Source organism: Pelodiscus sinensis, chromosome 9 (assembly GCF_049634645.1).
Source record: "Pelodiscus sinensis isolate JC-2024 chromosome 9, ASM4963464v1, whole genome shotgun sequence".
Taxonomy (NCBI): Eukaryota; Metazoa; Chordata; order Testudines; family Trionychidae; genus Pelodiscus; species Pelodiscus sinensis.
In genome coordinates, this window is record NC_134719.1 from 44,321,984 (window position 1) to 44,345,288 (window position 23,305).

Below are 23,305 nucleotides of genomic sequence, written 5' to 3' on the forward strand. Positions count from 1 at the left end.
ACTGCAGCAGGTCACCTGGTCAGTGGCCTATCCCTGTGTTACATGCTGGTAGCCTTTAGGTATCAGTCACATTCCTGAGATGTGTATTGGCACCTAGAGATTCATTGTCTCCTTGCTAATTAGCATAGCCATAGGCTGAGCTTTCCTTGCCCATTGCTCAGCCACAGACAGAGAATTTTCCAGCATCCATACAGAGTACATGTTTATAACTCCACATACAAATATCATATAAATATATGAATAGCATATACAGAATCAGCAGAACATAAGCTTTCCCGTGACACCTCACATGGCCCCCTTTGTATATACTTTGGGGCAAATACCCCCCCGTGGGTGCATCAGTGATCTGGCTGCTCCCCTTAAAATCCAGTAACATGACAGCCAGCAATACACAGTCATCAGCAAACAGGAGACCATGGATGTAGTGAACACTTTGGTGCAAGCCTAGTCTTTGGAGGCTGAAAATGGTACCATCCCCAACATGCAGTCCTTGAAAGCAACTAACAGCACCATCGAAAAGTAGATGCTGAACACGAGAGGAGCAGATACCTCCTTGCTTTGTACCATTTGATACTTCACAAGGTGATGATGTCTCTCCAGTGTTAAGGACATGCCCCAGCATGAAAGGACCATATTATATAATTTTTTCAGGACAGCCAATTTGCCCAAGTATCTTCCAAAGCCTGTTTCTTTTGACCACGTTGAATGCCTTGGTCAGGTTGATGAAAATCACATGATGTCACTCTGCATTTTTCTTGGATCTGCCTGGCTGTGAATATCATGTAGGCAGTGCCTCAACTGGCACAAAATCCACACTGACTTTTAGGAATTATGCCATTTGTGAATGCATGTAATGACAGCTGTTTTTAGAAGATGCAGGCCAGGATCTTAACAGCTATAGCCAGGAGCGAGATGCCCCAGTGGTCATCACAGCATGTACAATCACTTTTTCTCTTGTATATGTTTACAAGCCATCTTTGAAGTCCTGGGGACTACTTTTTTCTCCCAAAAGGTGATAAATAAATGAGCAAGACAGTGAATTAGCTGGCCACCACCAGCTTTATAAGTCTCTGATGGGATTACGTTACTGCCACGTGCTTTTCCAAATTTCATCTGCTTGACAACTTTTTACACCTAACCAAGTGTTAGCAGTACAACCAGCTGTTAATCATTAGCCCACTGAGGAATCTCTTCAAGTACTAAGCTATTAAAAGTTGATGTCTGGTTGAGGTCTCCTGCACCCTTCTTTGCTCCTGCTCCCACTGCTTGGCCAGACACCCTACTCCCAGCTGCTTCTGCACCCTACCACCCACCCAGACCTAACCACCTCTCCCCTTTCTGCACCTCACCTTCCTCTGAGATCCTGCACCCCATCCTATCCCACACACTGAACCCCTCATTTTTGTCCCCAGCCTCAAGGGGGTCCATAAAATCCACTAACTTGAGAACCCCAGAAAAGTAAAGCTGGCCAATACAAAGCCCTGGACCTTAGTCTTCCCTGTTCCTTCCCCTTGCCCTGTGGGGCTGGAGTGCCTGAGGAGTGAGGTGTCTCAATTGGAGGCCACATCAGTGAGGGTTGGGAGGTTTTGAGGAGTTTTTTGCTTTTCACTTGTCTGATCCCCAACTGATTTTAATGTGTGTCAGTGGCCCCAACCCAAAAAAGGTTCCCCACCCCTGCTATAAATAAAGACAAAATTGAAACCTTTTGTGTTGGACAAATTCATAATTTTACTTTATTTAAAATGAAGTTTGATAAACAAACATGAGAAAGTTAAAACTCTTAACCTGTTTAATCATTTAAATTAAACTGTTCTCCCTAGCTGCAGCTGGTACAGAAAATATGGTCAACGTACCCCACCTGCCCTTGGCCCCCCTCTCCCTTCTCCTTTCCAGCACACAGATCTGGAAAATAGAAGTGAATAAGTTAAATCTTGGCACACCACTTCTGAAATGTTGCTGACCCCTGGTCTATGCTCTTTTCCCACAGGGCAATAACAATGCCCTCCTCTCTCAGGGCAGGACAGCCTATTGGCCAGAGTCTATAGTGACACCTGTCTCCAGCCAGGCAGTGTGACCTAATGCACCTCTCCTGCAGTCAGAGTCTGTGACAATGCCCCTGTATCAAAAATGTATATTTTAATATTGGTTATAATTATTAGATTGTAAGTATGATGCATAAGAATTTGATGTAATGACTTGCTTATAAGTTCTGTAGCTTCTGTTTCTCTCTCTGCATCTCTCATGATTAGATAATGCTCACTGCAAGGGCTTGCTCCCTGTTGAGTATTGCAAATTAAGTTATACTCCTTGTAAATATTGATCTTGTCAAACTCTATACAGTTGTGTGGTGTGAGTGGAGGGTGATGCCCAGGTAATCAAGAAGAAGTGGAAACTTTGAACATAAAGCAACATCCATTGTGTCTTGAGGAGGAATTGAATTAGCAGCATTGATGATCCCTGGAGACAGGCAGAGACCTCATGAAGAGAGATACACAATGATGGGAACCCTGACAATCACCATCAAAAGAACATAGATTAATACCTCCTATGGGTGGATGATTGCAGCATGACACTGCAAAACCCAGATGCCAATGGGAACTTACACGTATAAGAAGAGAAGTTCTTGCCCTGGGACTCTGGGTTCAGTCTTGCAAGCCAAGCCTCGGAGGACCCTCGAATTATGATCTAAAAACCCCAACTCCTCACTCAGTCAGCCTTGCCGGGCCAGTAAGACTGACTTGATCCATGACAGACTAGTATCTATGCACCATCCGTAGGATCTGTGTGTATGTTTTTTTATAAAGGATATGCTAATTGCTTCTCTACTGTATTTTCAGTAAATGTGGTGCATTGCCTTCTCCCCTGAAAAAGATCCAGTGTGCTTATAAGCATAACACCCCTCTCTCAGGATCATGGTTCATGGCAGCATGGCCTAGCAATTGGAGTCCATAACAATGCCCCTCTCCCAGGCAGTGTGGCCTAATAGTCACAGTCTGCAACAATAAGTGCATCCCCCCTCATAGGATTGACAAAGAGGATGTGATGGGGCAGTACTACCCCCCCCTGAAGCCCCAGGAGCACCTCTGGCCCAGTTGGCTGAACTAGTCCCACAGCCTTGCTGGGCATGGTCAAGAGTGAGGCTGGGGACAAAAACCCAAGGCAAGCAGTCAGTCTGGAGAGATAGCCAGAGGGGCACGAGCTCAGGGAGGAACTCCTGAACTGCACCAGCTACCACAGCCAACAGAGGAGCAGCGCCAGCCACAGCCTCAACAACAGCGCTGGATAAGTAGATTGTCAGACTGGAACTGACCCAGGGAGCAGCCTGAAGAGGAAGGCTTACCACGTTGGAGGGGACAGGAAGGAGCCCAGAGTGGAGGGTTGATCTCCAAGAGCTCAGCATGGTTCAGCAGGCATCCTGTCGAGCAGGCAACGAAAACTCTCTGCGCCATAAGGGCCCTAGGCTGGGACCCAGTGGAGCGGAAGCATCCAGATCCCCTTACATCCCCACCCCACCACAACTGTGCTCCCTAGCTGGTGAAGGAGAAGCTCACTGAAGGGCTAGGCCAGACAGCCCTCTACAACCCTACAAGGGTATGTCTGCATTAGCCACGCTAAAAGGGCTTAGCAAGCTGTCTGCCCCAGCAGTTTTCCTTCTCCTAGGAATCGTCAATCCATTGTGCCTTATTCTGTATTATTCGGTGCAACTGCTCAAGATCACTCCATGCAGGACATGCCTCAATGTCATAGTACCCCAGGATGAGGTAAGCACAAATACTGTAACTATGATATAGCTTAAACTGGCCTGTACCATAATCCTGTTCACTTCTGCTAACTATCCCATAACCCTGTACATGCTAAGGTAAGTATTTGACTTAAGCAGATACAACAAATGTATCTCCAGTCTGACACGGTTCCTAGGTCATAGTAGAAGCTAGGGAAGTATTTCCATTAGCCAATGCATAGAACTCTAGTAACCTGACAAAGGTAAGGAAGAAACAGAACAACAAGTTAGAGAATTGGAGCACACGGGTGGTAAGGGTACTGGAATAGTTTGCATAGTGGTGGTGCCAAACTGTAAACCCTATTTGTGATTAAAACTATTTTAAGCCAAGGGATGCGGTAGCACAAAAGAGTTGTAGCACCTCTGATGATTGGTTGATTTTAATGATGTTTATAGAGATGTGTACCTCTTAAAATCATCATATCTATCTATGTATCAGAGGAGTAGCTGTGTTAGTCTGAATCTGCAAAAGTGACGATACATCTGACAAAGTGGGTCTTTGCCCATGAAAGCTTATGCTCCAACACTTCAGTTAGTCTATAAGGTGCCACAGGACTCCTCGCCGCTATTTTTTTTTTTAATATATAGAGATAGATATCAATATATATAGATATCGATATATATAGAGAGAGAGAGCACGCGCACGCGCGCGCGCCCAGTGTCTGAGAGTCTGTAATGCCAAAATGCTGGCTGTTCCCTCTGGCTTGCCCGGGCTGCATGGGGAGTGCAGCTCCCCCACAGCAGCCCGGCTGAGCAGCACAGAAATCAGTGAGTGCCACAGCAGGAAGCAAAAGAGGGCGAGGCAGTGAGAGGCAGGAGGCAGAGGAGAGCTGAAAGAGAGCAAGGGGAAGGCAGGAGGAGGACACACCCACCCACCCCACCATGCCAGAGGCTCAGCAGCTGTGAAGGAGAGACATGAAAATCCTGTCTTATGATAGGCTAATTGGCTAGTATAGCTAACAGCAGCTGAAATGTGCAACTTTTGGAACATACCTGTATAAAGGGAATATAACATCACTGCACAAGATGACATCTTATAGATTGCTATCATGAACCTTGTTATTATATCAGTAAACGTGACTGGCATTGATTATTTGTTCTCTTGAGTATATTTGACCCAAAGTGTAGTCAATTAGTTGACTATACAATTTGTCAACAACATTTATCTGGAAAGAAGAGCAGCTGTTATACCTACAGCTTCAATGGGATTTCACCCAAACTTCACCCTACCACCTCATCTGAAATCAGCAGGACAACAAAAATTACATCAACTGAGTATATACTATGGTACATAATTTTCTTCTGCTACTTACTGAAGTTATTAATCAAGCAAAACTCTTCCTTAATGTTGACATCAGTGAAAATTTTAAAGAATGGCAGAACTTTGCTTTTTGTCCAGTGTATCTACCTGTCATTCTTTCATTCCAGTAAATTAGGAATGAATAAATTTGCTTGAACTCAGCTATTGTTACTGTACCTGTCGTGGAGTTAATTAAAGTTATAAAAATAGCCCAGCAAGTGGTAATTTGTACACACTTAATGTTACTGCGTAATTAGTTTAAAAAACATTTTATCCCTAAAACATACCTACTTCTATTTTCATTTATTATCTTTCCATGAACCATTTCATCCCTTTCCCCAAGTAAGTGATTATAATTGGTACATAGCCAAATTCTGACTTGATTTGTCAATGTGTGCAAGATCCATGTGAGAACATGAGAAATCTCCTCTCCAAAACCCGCACTGCATTCCTGTGCAGGGGCAAGCCATAATCCCAATCTTTAACATCCAGAAAATATTACAAAGGGATTCACAGACATGTTTGGCCTTTTTACATCTATAAAACAGCACAGGCTATCCACATGATATTATGTAGCACTTTCTCCTATGGTTTCAAGACACTTTTTACAAAGATGAATGAATATTAGTACAGGTTGGATCTTCCTGATCCAGCACTGTCAGGACTTGATTGGTCCTGAACAAGAGAATTTGCTGGACCAGGGGAGGTCTGCAACCAGCCCCCAAGCCCATGCTGGGCTGCTTGCCCAGCTGCTGTCAGCTCCCTGGGCAACACAGGATCCAGCTTCTGCCACAGGGCTTTGGCCCCACTTGCTATAGGGTACTGCAAGGCTCCCGCCTAGCCCGGCATTCCCAGGGGCTGCTTCAGGGCTCCAGGCCCAGCCTCCCCATCTCCTTCGGGGCTCTGGCCCCAGGCTTCTGGGAGCTGCCAGAAGACTCCGACCCAGTGGTGCCTTGTGGTTCTGGCTCCAGCCTCACATTTCCAGGGGCCGCCGCGGGGCTTTGGTCCCATGCTGACACAAGCTGCAAGCTGCCATGGGGCTCCAGCTCACATTCCCAGAGATGCCAGAAGATTCCACTCTGCCTCAAGCTAAGTTACCGACCTTGTTTTCCACTGCCCTGGCTGACCCTCCTGCCCTTTGGTTCCCTGTTTATGGTCCAGGAGTATCCGTAGTCCTGCCAGACGACAGATGTTGCCAGACCAGAGAATGCCAGTCTTCGGAGGTACAACCTGCATTTCCATTTAAAAAGAGAGCGCACACGACAAGTTTTTTTACTTACTTCAACTAGGGTTAATGGTGTAACGCACTTTTTAAAAATCATGGGTTGAGCACTTGGGAATGAACTATACAGAATTAGCAGGCACATGTGAAATGTGGACCTAACTGACAATGCCAAGGTCACGCAGTGAATTAGCTGTCACTGATAGTGGGAATAGAAACAGATCTTCTGACGACTAATGTCCTGCTCTGACCGTGAGACAACCCTGTGCAATGGGTGGTACTATTCTTTTTCTTTACTGAGGGGAACCTCTGAAATGTTTATTTCAAATAGCGTGTTTCATATTCTATTCCCAACAAAGGGTCTCCTGCTCTGTTTCTAGCAAGACTGCATCATGCTGTGTTAGGTGTATCAGATTGCATGTTTCATTGGGATGTCTGATGGAGGAGTGTTGAGATAGTGGAGTAGTAGCAGCAAGCAGCAACGGATCCGTCTTTTGCTAGTAGGCAGGTCAACAGCCTTGCCAAGCCTCTGGACATGGTGTGTGATGGGGGGCTAGTTTAGTGTTCTCATCAGCTCCTTCCCTGCACACTGAACAAACAGAAGGGAAACCTTTTAAAATCATTCTCAACTGGCTCTTTCATAATAGGCCCCCCCAGGTGTTCTGATTAGCCAAGTCTCTCGAATCTGAAAGCCTCCTAATTGGTTCCAGGTGTTTTAATTGGCCTGATTACTCTGATTCTACCAGCTTCCTGCTGGTTCTGGGGTACCCCCCTGTCCTGACCCTGTCACATTTGTCAGACCTTAGCTTTTAATAACTTAGATTCTAGAGCACAAGTTGGCAGATTCCAAAATAGAGTGTACTAGATGATTTACACAGTAAACTTTAACTCAATTAAATTGTTACATTTTTCAGGCTTCCCTGGGTAGAGAGGGCTACCCCAGTCCTCTCACTGCAGTAGCTTGCAGGCATGTGAGATGCACCTCTCCATGGCTGCTGCAGCTGAAGTGGGCACAGCTGGAGAAGGGGCAGGTCCAAGTTCATCTGGCCTTCTGCACTCCCCAGCCAGATTGAGAAATGGAGCAAAATGTGCACTTTCCCCTCACTCCCTAATGAAGGGGAACAGCCAGCAATGTTCCTGTGTGAACATGGGGGGAGCTGCCATTCCCCAAAGGGTGCCTGGGGGGCTCAGAGCTGGAGCAGTCCTGGATGGGGGAGGACCTCTAACCAGTCCTGTTGATCTGCCTAGTGATTCTCTTTTTTGTATGGCTTTATGCATCTCCATATGTAACGGGGAGGAGGGGCGCTTCACTTCTCACCCTGCTCCAACCCCACTCCTACCCCCTCACACAAGCAAAGCTTTGCCTTGCTTTAAGTTATAAGAGGAAGCTGTATACCAATGTTCATGGTCCTAGCTCTTACCATTTAAAAGGAGTTGTTGAACGAACAGACAGAAAGACTCTTGTTCACAGACCGACAAACTCTCTCAAACCCTCTCTCACTATGAATTGACCCTGCGCAAAAGCTTTAACTGAAAAGCAAAAAGACTTGTAGGTAAACTATGAAGTACATGCATGAACTACTACTAGTTGTAAATAGCAAGAAGGAGGCGTGGAGGACATAATGGCTTTCAGCCTTTCAGAAGAACAACAGACAAAGGAGGAAAGAATAATTTTAAATAGTAAGAAAAGAGGTGCTAAAATGGTATAGGATAGATAATTTTGTTTGGTAACATAGCCATTGGGAGATTGCTCCTCTAGGCAAATCATCTTATGGAATTGTGTCATGTTGGGCTTTGTTTCTGTCTGCCAGCATCTGCCAAAATGAGGAGTGCAAGTAGATCCTGAGTCAGACAAGATAAAAACAGGCTAAGAGGGTAACTGGAGTCATGTTCACTCAAAAAGAAAAAATGCTCTGTAACCAAGGCCTAGGGTTCTAGACCAGATTCTCCATACTCTTGCACCAGGGATTTCAGTTTGGTTACATGTCATGTGTATGACTGACAGGAGAACTTGACTGCCTGGAACCAGGAGCTAAACAGGGTGGGGAAACTTAATAGAAAACATATGCAGTAAAGATTTAGAGTATTAGTTTGTTTATACAGTATTGTGGTAGTACCTAGAGGTCTTAGTCACGTCAGGGCCCCCACTGTGCTAAGCACAGTGCAGACACAAAGATTGTTCAAGGAATGAGTACACAGTAACGACAGCGCTTTGACACTGGTGCTAGGCAAGCGGTCATAAGTATGATTCTGATTCCATTACTTGCTTTTCTTCCATTTCTTAAGAGGCCTCAGCAGAAAGTCAGGGAGGCCTATCAGGAGACTCCAGCTTCTATGCTGCTGTTGCATCTTTGATAACTCTCCTTGCTCCAGTGGACCTATCCTATCACATCACAGCTTCCTATCATGCCCCACTTAAAGACGGTCCAGTGGCAGAGCAGTGAGAGCAGACATACAATTTAGCCTCTCACTGCATTGCATTTCTGCCCTGAGCTGTCTGGTTGGTAGAGGATCACACTTGACTCCCCTAGTCCTAATACTGACCAGCCCACATAATGCCTGTTTTCTTCCCTCTGTACAGCTCTAGAGGAAGGGGGGAAATACTGCTGCAGAGGTGATTAAAGCCCTTTTTCTGCATGGGAAGTATTCATGAGAGAAGAGCCTCTTTTATTCACAGATCACAGGGAACTGCTGGATCCAGGCTGTATGATTAGTGGGGACGATGATGATGTTAAAAGGCTTCCAACAATTATTTGGGAAATCAAACAGGGGAAAATAAAGTAAAGAATATGTGTAAGAGTGAAGAAAAAAGAAGAAGCCTTTTCAAGAAGCAAGACAAGTTAAGATGCATGAACGTACTGACTGATACAGAAGAACTCCTACAATACAGAGGAAAAATTATTTTACGGTGGGTTTTGTAATTTTACTCAAATCAACTGAGTTATATCAGAAATCGATGTAGTCAACTGAACTGTTTAATGAATGGTGTCCTCTGAGTTACTCATCTTACTATATATTTTAGAGTTTGTGCATCTTTCTGTCTGTGTTCATCAATCTGTCTGTGAGGCTGTTTGTTCAAGAACTCCTCTAAACAGCAAGAGCTAGGAACAGCAAACAGCTTCCTCTTATGACTAAAAGCAAGGTCAGGGTTTGGTTGTGCCAGTACAATGGGATGTGCATGGAAAGGGATTTATTTTGCCTCAAACGGAAAGGGAGGGGTGTGATAACAGATAGCTATACTTATGAAGAGGGCTCGATAAATAGTGCAATCTTCTCGCCTGTGGCAAGTAGAGTGCAACCCGGAAGAGCTGGGTTCAGGCGATCTGTGCATGCGCAGATCGCCGGACAATGCAGCTGGCGAGCGGGGGCTCAGTGTGGTTCAGGAAGCCCTGCTTATGAATGACCCTGTCATTTCTATGGACCTGAAATCAGGATTTAATCTATTTTCTGCAAAATGACACTTAAGCCACAACACCTGTTTATTAGCATACATGTAAACCTGAACCTATCCACGGGCACAGGAACTCCCACCCAGTCCCTTCTGTCCTCCCACTGGCACCATATATAATCTATAGTAATCCATTGTTTGACAGTTTCACTAAGTCTAACATGTGAAGTGACACTCGTCCAGCTCTGTACATAATAAACCCTCGTGCTTGGATCGATACAGTGTTGAACTTCTGTTCCTTCACCCACCTTCCTGGACTGGCCCCAGGGAGAAGACAGCAGGTGCGCGGCACAGCCCCCACTGCCCTGCACCGCCCTAAGGCCAACTCTGGACCTGGGCAATGATGGGTAAGTCTTCTAATACTTTATAAAAGAAATCCTCATGAAAATGTACAACAGGAAAAAAGTCCTGTGCTTTGCATACCATTTTTTTTTTAATCTTTAAAACTTTGGGCTTTCTTAATCCCAAAGGGATTAGATTGTATTCCATTATCCCATTATATGCAAAATTATTTTATAAAAGCTATTTTAAAGTGAGAGCCACAAAAGGCCAACATTTTACACTTGTTTAACCCAGACATTCATAATCGGTTTTAAATTTTTCAAAGAAAAATAATTTTTGTTTCGAGTTCTTTTGAGTCAAGATTGATCATGAAGCAAACTTTTGCAGCTAAATTATAAATCCCTGTAAATCTCCCGATGCTTGACAGAATCCTGTTCTTTACACACAGACACACACAAAACAAAAACAAAACCCTGCCATCTTGTTAGTCTTTAAAGTGCTACATTGTCCTGCATTTTGCTTCAACTACCCCAGACTAACACGGCTACATTTCTATCACTATAACAAGGAGGCATTCATGATTTTGGCTGCACTACAGGCAGTCCCCGAATTATGCGGATCCGACTTAAGTCAGCTGCGCAGTTACGAACAGGGTTTGCTGCCTGTCTCCCTGCTCTGCTCAAGGCAAGCAGACTAGGGAGACGGGAAGCAAAGCCTCTGAGGACGCCGGCAGCGAGACAGCCGCAGGGCATCTGGGCTGTCTGCTGCCCATGTGCTCCGCAGCTTTGCTCCACATCTCCCCAGACCAGGGAAACGGGGAGCAAAGCCGGGGAGCGGACAGCCCAGACGCGCCACGGCTGTCCCACTGCCTCCATGCTCCGCGGCTTTGCTCCGGACGCCTGTGGTACAGCAGCTGGGGTGCTGCTGGTTGGTCCAGTAGCGCTGCTCTGGACACTACTGGAGCAACCCGGCAGCACCCCAGGTGCTCTGCCCCAGGCATCCTGACTCAGCCACTGCTAGTCAGTTTCAGCAGCAGCTGAATCAGGACCCCTGGGGCAGAGCACCTGGGGTGCTGCCGGGTTGCTCCAGTAGTGCCCAGAGCAGCGCTACTGGACCAACCAGCAGCACCCCAGCTGCTCTGCCCCAGGTGTCCCCAAGTCAGCCGCTGCTGAAACTGACCAGCACTGACTACAGGAAGCCTGAGGCAGAGTTGCTCTGCCCCGGGCTTCCTGGAATCAGCCGCTGATCAGTTTCAGCAGCAGCTGACTTGGGGACCCCTGGTGTTCTTAAGTTGAATCTGTATGTAAGTCGGAACTGGCATCCAGATTCAGCCTATTGAAACTGATCAGCGGCTGATTTGCTCTGCCTCAGGCTTCCTGTAGTCAGCCGCTGGTCAGTTTCAGCAGCGGCTGAATCTGGATGCCAGTTCTGACTTACATACAGATTCAACTTAAGAACAAACCTACAGTCCCTATCTTGTCCCTAGTGTTACATTTTATTTAAACGACTCCAAGGGCATTAGTGGAAATCAGGAACAAAATACACATGGCACATGATTGTCACATTTTTTGTAGACTCGCATCTTTTGTCATTAAATGTGTTGATAACTGTTCTTCAACTGAATGAATGACATGCCTATACACAATAAAATGGCAAGAGTTGAGGAAACAGGCTAAAGTTTGAGAACAAAGCTGTTCCACCTACAAAGTGTGGTAATCTAGAAGCATGTAACTAGAAAGACTGATGATTCTGTGCCACCATATCCTGACATCAAGTATCAGAGGGGTAGCCATGTTTGTCTGAATCTGCAAAAGCAGCAAGGAGTCCTGTGGCACCTTATAGACTAACTGAAGTGTAGGAGCATAAGCTTTCGTGGGCAAAGACGCACTGACGAAGAGGGTCTTTGATGTGTAGGAGCATAAGCGTTCGTGGGCCAAGACCCTCTTCGTCAGTGCGTCTTTGCCCACGAAAGCTTATGCTCCTACACATCAGTTAGTCTATAAGGTGCCACAGGACTCCTCTCCCCCATGTCATGAGAGAACGGGGTTTGTCTACTCAGCATTTGTAACAAGTAATTGAAAAATACCATAAAGGAATCTGAGAAGCAAGAGCCTCAGCAGAAAGTAAACTACCTGCATTTTTAGAATATTTTTAGTGATCTGATTATATCTGTTGCTGAATTATCTTGAATAGTGCAATCTTAGGGTATTTAAAGGGCCTCAGTTTTATCCCATATAGGAAGAGACCTTAACATTCTGGAACCCGCAAGGGGAGAGGGCAATTCTTCACTTAGTCCTAAACTGAGCACAGGATCCGCTGCTCCGAGAGGTAAATACAACTGGAGCATTGGGAAACCGTGACCAAAAGGCCATAACTGTTAACATTTCCCGGGGGAGGGGGGACACCTGGGCAGCCCAACACTGTGGCACCCCAACACTGTGGCACTCACTCAGTTTCAGAAAGGGGAACTACACAAAAATGGAGGAGGTTGGTTAAAAAGGTACAGTGTCAAAAGGAAAATCCCTGCAAGCTGCATGGACACTTTTCCAAGACACGGTAAGAGCGGCCCAACTGAAATGTAGACCCCAAATTTACACACAGCAAGAGAACCAAGTCACCCAAGCAGCGAGAGAAGAGAGGCGCACCGTTTAAAAAGAAGTGCAAGTCCTACTGAGGAAGGCAGAAAGGAGCATGAACGGTCCAATTAAGTGTAAAAACAGAAACAGCCGCCGCCAAAAGGAGTTTGAAGAACAGCTAGCCAAACAGTCAAAAAAGCCATTCGGCTAAGTACATCAGAAGCAGGAAGCCTGCTAAACAACCAGCAGGGCCGCTTGACCATCAAAATGCTAAAGGAGCACTCCAAGGCGATTAGGTCATTGCAGAAACCAAACTAATTCTTTGCTTTCGTCTTCACAGCTGATGATGGCGTTAGGGAGATTCCCAAAACTGAGCAATTCTTTGTAGCTGACAAAGCTGAGGAATTGTCCCAAACTGAGGTGTCACTAGAGGAGGTTTGGGAGCAAAGCGAGCAAACTTCACAGTAACAAGTCAGCGGGACCCGACGCCATTCGCCACCCAAGAGTTCTGAAAGGTCAGATGTGAAACTGCGCAACTATTAACCGGGCTTTGTAACCTAGCCTTTAAATCAAGCTTCCCTAGCTGTCTTTCCGGTCATTAGCTAACTGGACGCCTAGGTTTTTAAAAGGGCTCTAGAGGCCATCCGGGCAATTGCAGACCGGTAAGCCTAACGGCAGCACTGGGCAAGTTACTTGGAACTATGACTCACAGACTCAGACTTTAAGATCAGAAGGGACCATTATGATCATCTAGTCTGACCCCCTGCACAGTGCAGGCCACAGAATCTCAACCACCCCTCTTAGAATAATCCTCTCACCTATGTCTCAGATATTGAAGCCTTCAAATACTTTGAAGGCCCCAACATGCAGAGAGTCCTTCAGCTGTGATCTGTGCCCAATGCTACAGAGGAAGGCGAAAAACCTCCAGGGCCTCTGCCAATCTACCCTGGAGGAAAATTCCTTCCTGACCCCAAATATGGCGATCAGCTAAACCCTGAGCATGTGGGCAAGACTCACCAGCCAGACACCCAGAAAGTTCCCTATAGCAACTCCTATCATCCCTCCATTGACCTATTTCCAACTGATAATGAATGGTCAATTAGTTACCACGATCATGTTATTTCATCCAACCATCCCCTTATCATAGAATCATAGAACTGGAAGAGACCTCAGAAGGTCGTCAAGTCCAGCCCTCCGCTCTAGGCAGGACCAATCCCATCTAAATCAACCCGGCCAGGGCTTTGTCAAGCCGAGACTTAAACACCGCTAGGGATGGAGACTCCACTACTTCCCGAGGCAACCCATTCCAGTGCTTCACCACTCTCCTAGTGAAACAGTTTTTCCTAATATCCAATCTGGACCTCTCCCACCACAACTTGAGACCATTGCTCCTTGTTCTGCCATCTGTCACTACTGAGAACAGCCTCTCTCCATCCTCTTTGGAACCTCCCTTCAGGAAGTTGAAGGCTGCTATCAAGTCCCCCCTCACTCTTCGCTTCTGCAGACTAAACAGACCCAAGTCCCTCAGCCTCTCCTCGTAGGTCATATGCTCCAGACCCCTAATCATTTTGGTTGCCCTCCGCTGGACCCTCTCCAATGCGTCCGCATCCTTTTTGTAGTGGGGGGCCCAGAACTGGACACAGTACTCCAGATGTGGCCTCACCAAAGCCGAATAAAGGGGAATAATGACATCTCTGGATCTGCTGGCAATGCTCCTCTTAATGCATCCTAATATGCCATTAGCCTTCTTGGCTACAAGGGCACACTGTTGACTCATATCTAGCTTCTCATCCACTGTAACCCCCAGGTCCTTTTCTGCAGAACTACTACTTAACTGGTTGGTCCCCAGCCTGTAACTATGCTTGGGATTCTTCCGTCCCAAGTGCAGGACTCTACACTTGTCTTTGTTGAATCTCATGAGATTTCTAGTGGCCCAATCCTCCAATTTGTCTAAGTCACTCTGGACCCTATCTCTGCCCTTAAGCGTATCTATGGTCAAGCATAAAATTGTCCGACAGATGAACATAATTTGCTGGGTGGGGGGTGGGCAGGGGGGAGGAGCCAACATGGCTTCTGTAAAGGGAAGTCACGTCTTACTACTAGAGTTCTTTGACAGGGGACAACAACCATGCGGCCAAGGGGGGGAGCCAGTGGCTACAGTGTACTTAGATTTCCAGAAAGCCTTTGACAAGCTCCCTCACCAAAGGCTCTCACGTCAAGTACGTTGTCAAGGGAGAAGAGGGAAGGTCCTCCCATGGACTGCTAACTGGTTAGGAGGAAAAACACAACCCACAGACTGGGACAGGAAACTAAGGGTAGGAATAAATGGTCCATTTTCACAACAGAGAGAGGGGCCACCCCAAAAGGTCCGCACTGGGACCCATCCTATTTATAAGTCATCTGGGGAAAGGGGGAAACAGTCAGGTGGCAAAATTTGCAGGTGATGCTCGAGATAGTTAAGAACAAAGCGGACCATGAAGCGCTTCCAAGAGATCTCACAAAACTAAGTCAGTGGGCAACAAAATGGCAAATGAAAGTTAATGATGTCGGTGACCGGAAAGTAATGTGCATGGGTGAGAGACAACGCATCCCCGACTTTACATACAAAACGATGGGGACTAATTTAAGCTTTAACCACTCAGGAGAGAGATCTTTGAGTCATTGGGGAGCGTTCCCCGAAAACATCCACTCAATGTGCAGCAGCAGCCCAAAAAAGCACGCATAACATCAGGAATCCTTTAAAAATGGGACAGAGGAGAAGACGACAGAGAATCTCTCATCGCCTCTCTATAAAGCCACGGTACGTCCACATCTCGCATACGGCATTGCCTCCGTGCCAAAGATTAAAACTGGCTTTGGAAGCGCTTCAGGAAAGGGCAGCAGAAACCATGAGGGGTTTGGAGTGGGTCCCATAGGAAGAGAGATTAAAAAGACTGGGACTTCCTCCCTCACCCGCCCCCAAGCTTGAAGAGGAGACTCAGGGGGCGATACGATCGAGGTCTATAAACATCTTGACTGGGGGAAAGGTCAACAAGGAAAAAAGTTTACACTTGTTGCCTTAAGAACCAAGGGTCACCAAATGAAATTAATAGGTAGCAGGTTTAACACAAAAAGGCAGTGTCTCCTTCACGCAGAGTACACTCAGCCTGCGGAACTCCTTGCCACAGGAGGTTGAGAAGACGAGGACTCTAATAGGGTTCAAAAACAGAACGAGATACATTCACGGGGGTCAGGGCCGTCAGCGGCGTCCCTAGCCTCTGGTTTGTCAGTCAGAGCCTGGAAACGGACAACAGGAGAGGGAACGCTCGATGCCAGTCTGTTGGCTCCCTCTGGGGCATCTGGCACCGGCTGCTGTCGGAAGACAGGAGACTAGGCTAGATGGACCTATGGCCGTTCTTACGATCTTAACACAGCCCCCCCAAAAGCCACACTTACCCGAGCTCCACCTGGACATCGCCGAGGGCAAGTCCCCTGTTGGCTGCTCACTCAGTTCGCTCTGGCTGCCTCTGGGATAAGGCTGCTGGCTCCAAGTGCCTTGCTTCCAACCCAATCAGCCCCTGAAGGCGCCCCCACCTGCATCAAAGCACTCTTGACAGCCAAACACATGGTCTCAGTCCCCGCAACTAGCGCCAGTCAGACAAATCGGACAGACACACACTTGGATACTCATCCCACCAGCCCACAGCACAGCTCCCCTCGCCACCTCCCCCCCACAAAGAGCCACACTTACCCAAGCGCGCCTCTCGGACCTTTCCCAGGCTAACTCCAAAACGCTTCCAGTTCCATGCTCAGGGCCAGGTAGGCAGGCAGGCAGGCCTTCACAGTCTCAATGCACGGAGAAGACGATGGAGCAGAGAGGAGGGATTTAAGCGGTGAAAGGAACTTTAGAGGAAGAGGGAGCCTGTACGGGAAGGATGGGCTCCACCTAAACCAAAAAGGGAACCCGACTGCCGGCCCTTAGCATTAGAAAAGGCGGAGAGCAGTTTTTCAACTAGAGGCTAAAGGGAAGTCGACGGGTGCGGAAGAGCACCTGCATCGGACAGAGACATCTCTTAGGGGACATCTCTATTAAGGGAGAGACTGGGTAAGAGCAGAGGAGAAACAATCACACGAAAAAGGGTCTAACACGTCTGGAAACGGCAGACAGCTAAAGCGTGACATTTTCAAAGGGCTTCTAGACAAACGCTAGACCTCTAAATATTAAGTGGGTGAACCAGAGCGCCTCGTATCAAAGGAGGCTACCGATACAATAGGCACCACGGAAACTTGGTGGAAGGAGGACTACCAATGGGACAGTGTCATACCAGGGTACTGTCAAAGTCAGACACACACACGAATCAGATTTGCCAGAGCAGTGCCCAGTGCACCCCACGAAAAAAGCCCACAGGCTACTGCCTCAACCGCCCTTGCGTTCACTCCAAGGATTTTATCCAAGGTGTGGTGCGGCTGCGATTGCGCAGATTCCAGTCACACAGACCGTGGGGACAGGAGCCCCTTGGTCCGTTAGTCCGCTGATAGGGATGACTCACTCACGCCACAGGGAAGATGGATACACACGGAGACAAGACAGTCCTCGGTGCCAACAAAACATAGAAATAATTACCTGACCAGAGTCCTGATGTTATATCCCAGGATCCCTACCAGAGCAGAGCGGGAACCAACAGGTTCGACACTGTAGACTTCGCTGTGGTTGTGCACCTTGCCACTGTCAGAGGACCGCTTGGCCCAAACGCCCAAGTGCCGGCAGCCATGGTCATCCTGCAAGACCGTCAGGTATCTCACAGCCTCAGTGAAGATTACTGCCATCACAGCGGGACCTCCAAATTGTCGAAGTCAGACCCACAGGACTCAGATGTGTCAGACCCCGCTGTTTATTAGCAAAGCCCCTCTGCTAATAAACCCAGAAAATGTGAGTACCATACAAGACTCCAACCCCTTACATTGGCTTTTGACTGAATAAATATAACAAGATTAAAAGGTAGGAAAACTTTACATGATTAGTCTGAGACTACTGAAGTACCTTAATTTCCACTTCAAGCACACAGCAATCTCCTGTCCATATCTTTCTGGCTACCTCAATTACTTTCTACCTAACACCTAATATTTCTTTTCCTATTATCCCAGGCTCACCTGGCTTAATTCTGATCTGAATACCTTCCAACATAATCATCTCATTCCTGTTCAAAGAAACAGTATTCTTTCAACTTAGTACAACTCATCTTTCTCTTACAATATAATTGTTTCTACTCACAGTACATATCGGAAGGCCAGACCAGGTCGTGCTGGTGGGGGAAAGGAAGCTATCGATACAGAAACGTAGTGTAATGAAGACAATTCACCAGAAAGCCTTCCAGCATCCAGCACCAGTGAATGAAGTTACACAGACTCTTGCATACTTACCCTAGCCATCTCAACACTGGCACCGCTTCCTATCCAGAAGGAAACACTTAGCTCCCCTTCAGTTTGCCTTCTTCTAAGCTTTCAGGGGAGCCTAATGGCTCTAAAAAGGAGGCCCAGCTCAAAGCCCTGCCTCCCATCCTAGGGCCCCTTGAAGACACACCTCTAACAAAGCACTCTCAGGACACACAATTCAAACTGCTACACACAAGGGAAACCGTCCCTATAACCAGCACCAGTGAAAGCAACCACCACGTGCAGAGAGACTGAGGGATACTTACCTGTGGCTGGCTCAGGGCACAGCCTCCCCCGCCAAAGGCAACACTTACCCCAAGTCCTAGTAGAGCTTTCCAAGGCAAGCTCTCCTGAGGGCTGCTCCTCAGTTTCCCTCTGCCAAACTGTGGTATAAGGCGGCCAGGTTCTAGGAAGGAGGCCCAGCTCAGAGCCTTGCCTCCCACCCTAGGGCCACTTCAAGATGCACCTGTAACAAAGCACTCAGGACACACAATTCAAACTGCTACACACAAGGGAAACCGTCCCTATAACCAGCACCAGTGAAAGCAACCACCACGTGCAGAGAGACTGAGGGATACTTACCTGTGGCTGGCTCAGGGCACAGCCTCCCCCGCCAAAGGCAACACTTACCCCAAGTCCTAGTAGAGCTTTCCAAGGCAAGCTCTCCTGAGGGCTGCTCCTCAGTTTCCCTCTGCCAAACTGTGGTATAAGGCGGCCAGGTTCTAGGAAGGAGGCCCAGCTCAGAGCCTTGCCTCCCACCCTAGGGCCACTTCAAGATGCACCTGTAACAAAGCACTCAGGACACACAATTCAAACTGCTACACACAAGGGAAACCATCCCTGTAACCAGCACCAGTGAAAGCAACCACCACGCACAGAGACTGAGGGATACTTACCTGTGGCTGGCTCAGGGCACAGCCTCCCCCGCCAAAGGCAACACTTACCCCAAGTCCTAGTGGAGCTTTCCAAGGCAAGCTCTCCTGAGGGCTGCTCCTCAGTTTCCCTCTGCCAAACTGTGGTATAAGGCGGCCAGGTTCTAGGAAGGAGGCCCAGCTCAGAGCCTTGCCTCCCACCCTAGGGCCACTTCAAGATGCACCTGTAACAAAGCACTCAGGACACACAATTCAAACTGCTACACACAAGGGAAACCATCCCTGTAACCAGCACCAGTGAAAGCAACCACCACGTGCAGAGAGACTGAGGGATACTTACCTGTGGCTGGCTCAGGGCACAGCCTCCCCCGCCAAAGGCAACACTTACCCCAAGTCCTAGTGGAGCTTTCCAAGGCAAGCTCTCCTGAGGGCTGCTCCTCAGTTTCCCTCTGCCAAACTGTGGTGTAACGCGGCAGGGTTCTAGGAAGGAGGCCCAGCTCAGAGCCTTGCCTCCCACCCTAGGGCCACTTCAAGATGCACCTGTAACAAAGCACTCAGGACACACAATTCAAACTGCTGCACACAAGGGAAACCGTCCCTGTAACCAGCACCAGTGAAAGCAACCACCACGTGCAGAGAGACTGAGGGATACTTACCTGTGGCTGGCTCAGGGCACAGCCTCCCCCACCAAAGGCAACACTTACCCCAAGTCCTAGTAGAGCTTTCCAAGGCAAGCTCTCCTGAGGGCTGCTCCTCAGTTTCCCTCTGCCAAACTGTCGTATAAGGCGGCCGGGTTCTAGGAAGGAGGCCCAGCTCAGAGCCTTGCCTCCCACCCTAGGGCCACTTCAAGATGCACCTGTAACAAAGCACTCAGGACACACAATTCAAACTGCTACACACAAGGGAAACCATCCCTGTAACCAGCACCAGTGAAAGCAACCACCACGCACAGAGACTGAGGGATACTTACCTGTGGCTGGCTCAGGGCACAGCCTCCCCCGCCAAAGGCAACACTTACCCCAAGTCCTAGTGGAGCTTTCCAAGGCAAGCTCGCCTGAGGGCTGCTCCTCAGTTTCCCTTGGCAATACTGCGGTGTAACGCGGCAGGGTTCTAGGAAGGAGGCCCAGCTCAGAGCCTTGCCTCCCACCCTAGGGCCACTTCAAGATGCACCTGTAACAAAGCACTCAGGACACACAATTCAAACTGCTGCACACAAGGGAAACCGTCCCTGTAACCAGCACCAGTGAAAGCAACCACCACGTGCAGAGAGACTGAGGGATACTTACCTGTGGCTGGCTCAGGGCACAGCCTCCCCCGCCAAAGGCAACACTTACCCCAAGTCCTAGTAGAGCTTTCCAAGGCAAGCTCTCCTGAGGGCTGCTCCTCAGTTTCCCTCTGCCAAACTGTCGTATAAGGCGGCCGGGTTCTAGGAAGGAGGCCCAGCTCAGAGCCTTGCCTCCCACCCTAGGGCCACTTCAAGATGCACCTGTAACAAAGCACTCAGGACACACAATTCAAACTGCTACACACAAGGGAAACCATCCCTGTAACCAGCACCAGTGAAAGCAATCACCACGCACAGAGACTGAGGGATACTTACCTGTGGCTGGCTCAGGGCACAGCCTCCCGCACCAAAGGCAACACTTACCCCAAGTCCTAGTGGAGCTTTCCAAGGCAAGCTCTCCTGAGGGCTGCTCCACAGTTTCCCTTGGCAATACTGCGGTGTAACGCGGCAGGGTTCTAGGAAGGAGGCCCAGCTCAGAGCCTTGCCTCCCACCCTAGGGCCCCTTCAAGACGCACCTGTAACGAAGCACTCAGGACACACAATTCAAACTGCTACACACAAGGGAAACCATCCCTGTAACCAGCACCAGTGAAAGCAACCACCACGCACAGAGACTGAGGGATACTTACCTGTGGCTGGCTCAGGGCACAGCCTCCCCCGCCAAAGGCAACACTTACCCCAAGTCCTAGTGGAGCTTTCCAAGGCAAGCTCGCCTGAGGGCTGCTCCTCAGTTTCCCTTGGCAATACTGCGGTGTAACGCGGCAGGGTTCTAGGAAGGAGGCCCAGCTCAGAGCCTTGCCTCCCACCCTAGGGCCACTTCAAGATGCACCTGTAACAAAGCACTCAGGACACACAATTCAAACTGCTGCACACAAGGGAAACCGTCCCTGTAACCAGCACCAGTGAAAGCAACCACCACGTGCAGAGAGACTGAGGGATACTTATCTGTGGCTGGCTCAGGGCACAGCCTCCCGCACCAAAGGCAACACTTACCCCAAGTCCTAGTGGAGCTTTCCAAGGCAAGCTCTCCTGAGGGCTGCTCCTCAGTTTCCCTTGGCAATACTGCGGTGTAACGCGGCAGGGTTCTAGGAAGGAGGCCCAGCTCAGAGCCTTGCCTCCCACCCTAGGGCCACTTCAAGATGCACCTGTAACAAAGCACTCAGGACACACAATTCAAACTGCTGCACACAAGGGAAACCGTCCCTGTAACCAGCACCAGTGAAAGCAACCACCACGTGCAGAGAGACTGAGGGATACTTATCTGTGGCTGGCTCAGGGCACAGCCTCCCGCACCAAAGGCAACACTTACCCCAAGTCCTAGTGGAGCTTTCCAAGGCAAGCTCTCCTGAGGGCTGCTCCTCAGTTTCCCTTGGCAATACTGCGGTGTAACGCGGCAGGGTTCTAGGAAGGAGGCCCAGCTCAGAGCCTTGCCTCCCACCCTAGGGCCCCTTCAAGATGCACCTGTAACGAAGCACTCAGGACACACAACTCAAACTGCTACACACAAGGGAAACCATCCCTGTAACCAGCACCAGTGAAAGCAACCACCACGCACAGAGACTGAGGGATACTTACCTGTGGCTGGCTCAGGGCACAGCCTCCCCCGCCAAAGGCAACACTTACCCCAAGTCCTAGTGGAGCTTTCCAAGGCAAGCTCTCCTGAGGGCTGCTCCTCAGTTTCCCTCTGCCAAACTGTGGTATAAGGCGGCCGGGTTCTAGGAAGGAGGCCCAGCTCAGAGCCTTGCCTCCCACCCTAGGGCCACTTCAAGACGCACCTGTAACAAAGCACTCAGGACACACAATTCAAACTGCTGCACACAAGGGAAACCATCCGTGGAGCCAGCCCGAGTGAGGGAAATCCCGCCCCCGCTCAGGGGCGCTGACCCGGCTGCCTCGGGGCGGGGGTGGGTTTCGCGAGGCTCTTCTCTCCGCGTCCCAGCTCCCCCGGGTGCGGTGCCCGGCGGTTCGAAGGGCGCTAGCGCGGCGGCCGCCCCGCCCCCCTATGGCCGGGCTCGCCCGGGTGTCTCGGAGCCTGCCCAGGGGAGCTCGCCCCGAGCCCGGGCTCGGTTCGGCGGCCGGGCGCAGGGAGACGCTGCCCCGGCTCCGGGGTCCCTGCTGCGCTGCTGCTGCGGGCGCGTGGCAGGTCCGGGGGCTCCGCTCGCCGGCGGCTCCGACACTCACCTCGCCCGACCGCTCCCGGGAAGAGGCTCCGAGACGTGTCCTGGCTCCGCGCCGCCGCTTCACGAGTCCGCTGGAGAAACGCTTCCCCCGGCCGGCGAGGAGGCGTACGTGTGTAGTAGTAAAAGGGGTGTGGCCAAAAGAGGCCTTTTTATACCCTCTGGACTTGGCGATACCATGTGTCTGCAAAGTGGTGCGGGGGGGGGAACTCGCTGGACCCCTCCGCTTTTTTGGTTCCGTCCACATTTGGCGGGAAAGTTGGCGCCTGCGCAGTCCGTGAACGCTGATGTGCGTCGGAAGGCTGGCGGTGAATTGTGGGCGGGGCAAAGGCGTAGGGGGCGGGGCGAGGGGATCCGAGGCCAAGGCGGTTCGGAGACAGGGGGCGGCACCAGCGGCTGTGGGGCTCGTGCTGCGGCTGCAGTAACTCGCCGAGCGGCTTTTCCGCGCTAATGGCCCCGCCCGCCCGGGCCCCGATAACCTCGCCCATCGCCCCGCCCGCCTGCTCCGGGCCGCGCTAACCCCGCCCCTCCCAGGGGGAGTCCCCCGCCCGCCGCTTGCGGTTGCCTCTGTCTGCCGCTCCCCTGCCCGCGTGAGCGTCTCCCCTCGGCACGTGCGGGTGTTGGCAAGTGCCGGGAAAGAGCCTCAGCCAATAGCGGAGCTGCTTTCGCTGCGTGCCGTGGCAGTGAGGCGGGGTCGGGTCTGCGCCCCTGTATTGAATTATGAATCAGGGCTTGGGCTGGTGAGCTCAGTTGGTTACAGCGTGGTTCTAATAACGCCAAGTTCGTGGGTTCGAGCCCCCTGTGGGCCACAGCTCCTTTTGCTCTGTCCCTTGGCATTTGCTTTCTCAGTGCCCGCTGGGGGAGGCGCAAAGCGCAGGGAACCAAACGGACCCTTAGTAAAGTCTCCTGGCACGGCAGTGCTATCACCACTGCCTGCCGGGCCAGCGGGC

General features: G+C 49.7%; 1 long non-coding RNA gene across 3 annotated transcripts; it reads right to left on the bottom strand.

Annotated features, from left to right (window-relative positions):
• Nucleotides 1-729: 729 nt before the first annotated feature.
• LOC112547382 (uncharacterized) lies at nucleotides 730-22,902 on the bottom strand. Of its 3 annotated transcripts, none has more exons than XR_003091125.2 (3): nucleotides 16,340-22,902; nucleotides 16,045-16,182; nucleotides 730-9,725 (listed from the first exon to the last, which is right to left on the bottom strand). It is a non-coding gene; the product is annotated as an uncharacterized LOC112547382 (long non-coding RNA). The 3 variants fall into 3 exon arrangements; XR_012905979.1 differs by having other exon boundaries at nucleotides 735-6,892; XR_012905978.1 differs by lacking the exon at nucleotides 730-9,725 and adding an exon at nucleotides 12,002-15,960 and having other exon boundaries at nucleotides 16,340-22,898.
• Between the last annotated feature and the right edge of the window lie 403 nt (nucleotides 22,903-23,305).